Source organism: Nycticebus coucang, chromosome 10 (assembly GCF_027406575.1).
Source record: "Nycticebus coucang isolate mNycCou1 chromosome 10, mNycCou1.pri, whole genome shotgun sequence".
NCBI lineage: Eukaryota > Metazoa > Chordata > Mammalia > Primates > Lorisidae > Nycticebus > Nycticebus coucang.
The window spans coordinates 30,275,137-30,278,398 of record NC_069789.1 but is presented as its reverse complement, the minus strand read 5'-3'; the positions used below and the strand labels follow the sequence as shown (position 1 = coordinate 30,278,398).

At 47.1% G+C, this 3,262-nt stretch overlaps 1 pseudogene; it reads right to left on the bottom strand.

Annotated features, from left to right (window-relative positions):
* Nucleotides 1–1,405: 1,405 nt before the first annotated feature.
* On the bottom strand, nt 1,406–2,175 carry LOC128596373 (E3 ubiquitin-protein ligase parkin-like; annotated as a pseudogene).
* Between the last annotated feature and the right edge of the window lie 1,087 nt (nt 2,176–3,262).

The following is a 3,262-nucleotide window of genomic DNA, read 5'->3' as shown; positions in this document are numbered from 1 at the left end:
TGCTTCTAGCCACAGACTATGGCCAAGGAGAAGGGTGGTGGGAGCCTAACAAAGCCCCATAGGAATTCTCCCCCCTCCTCCTCCTCCTTCTGAAACACAGAACCTAGTGAGTCCCAAGGCCAAAGTTCTACCAAGGACCCTAACTCACCAAAGCTTTCGGGGAAACTGTGGAATTTGCCTACCCCTATAGCCCCACATAAAGGCAGTCCCTAACTGCCCCTGGGCGCAGACCCCCTCTTTGCACTGCCGGGGGCAGGTTACCCTCCCCTTTCAATCAACCTGGCCTGAACATCTCTGCTATGGTCTCATTTCTAAGCACCACTGCTTACACCTTTCTTTTCTTTCTTTTCTTTCTTTTCTTTCTTTCTCTCTCTCTCTCTCTCTCTCTCTCTCTCTCTCTCTCTCTCTCTCCTTTCTTCCCTTTCTTCCCTTTCTTCCCTTCTTTCTTTCTTCCCTTTCTTCCATTTCTTTCCTTCTTTCCTTCTTTCCTTCCTTCTTTCTTTCCTTCCTTCTTTCTTTCCTTCCTTCTTTCTTTCCTTCCTTCTTTCTTTCCTTCCTTCTTTCTTTCCTTCTTTCTTTCTTTCCTTCTTTCTTTCCTTCTTTCTTTCCTTCCCTTTCCTTCCTTTCTTTCTTTCTTTTCTTTCTTTCTTTCTTTTTTTAACTCTGTGAGATGATATTTATTGTGTTAAACTGTTAAAATTTGGGGTTATTTATAATACACAAACCAACAAACACACCTCCAAAAGCAACAAAATAGAACAAATCAAAACAAAATAAAAACTCATTACCTAGAATTGCCAAAGGACAAAGAAACATCCCAGCCCAGAGGCTCTCCTTAGGCAAACTTCTCCCCACACTCTCCTAACCCAAAGGCATCAAAGCATTTCAATTCACTTCTAAAATAATGTCCTATGATTTGGGGTTTAAATATGTATGTTATGTACTTACAATTTACTTACGTAAAAAAAGGGAAGGAAAAAGCATTCAAAACCTAAAGTTACACGAAACCTCCTGAAAGCAAGGTGAACAACTGAACAAGAATGTGGGCCAAAGGCATTCTCCACCTCCCAACAAAAGGTAAAATCCTAAAATACAGCTTTAGAGCAGGGAATGACCATAGACAATTAGCAGGCAGAAGCACACAATTTAGACATGAAATGCAATTAGTTAAAAACTCATTTTGAAAGAAGACATTTGCTAGCATTCTGATTCCGAAATTGGCAGCCTGCTCAGGCTGCATACAATTGGTGCAGGTTATACAGTACATGGGGGTTGAGTACAGCCGGGAAGCACGGTTTGGTCTCCGTAATTTCTAAGGATAGCAGACACACTTCAAGATTTCATTCTAACATGGCCACGATGATCAAGCCAAAGGTGCTTCTTTCCATCCAGATGTGACGCTATCTCATGATTTTCCAGCATCCATGTCCCCTGCTCCTTTGCTCTCCCCAGGTTTTTGCAAACCCCAGCACAGGACAGCTAGGAAGCCTGCCCCACAGCCCAGACCACTGTCCCTCTCACAGGTGACTCTCCTATGGCCTGTCTCGGACAGCAGCCCCGCTCTGCAGCCAGGACCGGGGCACAGCACACCCCCCATGTGCAGCACACATTCCTCGGCCCCGTACTGCTGGTAGCAGCTGTACTGCTCTTCTCCACAGAATCCTGAAGTGACGAAGCTCTTTAATCAAGGAGTTGGAACAGCCAGCTAAAGTTACACAGGTGCTGGCTTGTGATGGGAGCAGGCAGAGCTGAGGACCGAGATGCTAGCATGAGGATCAAGACGCTAGTATAATGCCTTATGGATATGCCTGTGGATTTATCCTTGGTAAGGTCCTTTCAAACTTCAGCATGGCCTCTATGCAAGGCAATGTGTAGCCAGTCGTTGAGTCTTTTCACACAGTACAGGTGGAAACAGTCTAAGCAGATCACGTGGCAACAGTTGCACTGGAAAACCAGGACTGGGCTCCTGAGGTCTCTGCATGTTATGCAAGAGATGTCTCCACTGTTTGTTGTAATCAGGTTCAAAGCTACTGATGTGTCCTTGTTGGAGGTTGGGTGTGCTCCACATTTAAAGAAAAATTCTGCTGTAGTCCCAAGGCACTTTGGAGACTGGCATTCACCACTCATCTGGTTTGGAATTAAGACATCTTCTCAGCAAGATGGACCATGTAGGAGACTGAGCGCCAGGCTTACAGAAGGAGCCACCGGGTCTTGAGGGAGGCGCTGGGAGCGAGGCTGCTCCCAGCCAGGCTGCTTACACCTTTCAAAGGTGTCTTCGTTTAATTTTGGGACACTAAAGGTATACCATTTTGGGTGGGCCTGACTTGATCAGACAGCAGCTCTTAAAGAGGGACAGCTCCCCTTGAGGTGAGAAGCTCTCCGTGTCCTTGCAGACTTCATGAAGTTGGTGGCCATGTTGAGGAAGGAGCTGGCAGCCTAGGACCTGAAGGTGGCCTTCAGTCAAAGCCAGCAAAAAGCAGGGGCCCCATAGTACAGCTGCCTGAGTGAGCTTAGAAGTGGATTCTTCCCTAGGTTAGCCTCCACAGGGAAATGCAGGCCAGCTCACACCCAGATTGCAGCCTGGATACCCCTGAGCAATGGATACAAGTAAACTGCTCAGACTTCTGACCCACAAAAACCTGCAATAAGATAATATGTGTTGTTTTGAGGTGTTAAATTTGTGGTAACCTGATAAATGAAAATAAAAAACCAACATGGAAGAGGGGTTTGTCCTGGAATAGGAGGTGGGAGGTGCTGAGGACAGGCTCACTGGGACCTGCTTCTCACCCAGGAGGCTCTGGCTTTGTCTGAAACATTCCATCCTGACTACCTTGCTTGCCTCACTCTATTTTTCTCTCAAGGTGGAAAGAGGTTATGTTTGGACCTGCTGCCCTAAGAACACTCACCCGAAGCTAAGATGAGAAGTGGGCCTCCTTCATCACACTGCCAATATTCCAGGCTGAGGAAAAGCCAGACACTCTGGAAAACATGGACCTGGGCTCCCAGATGCTCCCAGAGAGGGGACTTCTGGGAGCTGTAGGGAAGCTTTAGGTTTTCCAGTCAGATCTGGTGCAGGACCAGCACGCTTATTGTTCCTCAGGGATCCTAGAGAGTGACCATCCTAGCATCCCTGGCCCTGCCTCTGTCATCTGCAGGCTTCTTACCACCTTGAAATAGACCTGGGGTGCTAGGCATGGTGCCTCACTCCTGTAGTAATACTTTAGGAGGCTAGGGTAAGAGGATCTCTTGAGGCCAGGAGTTC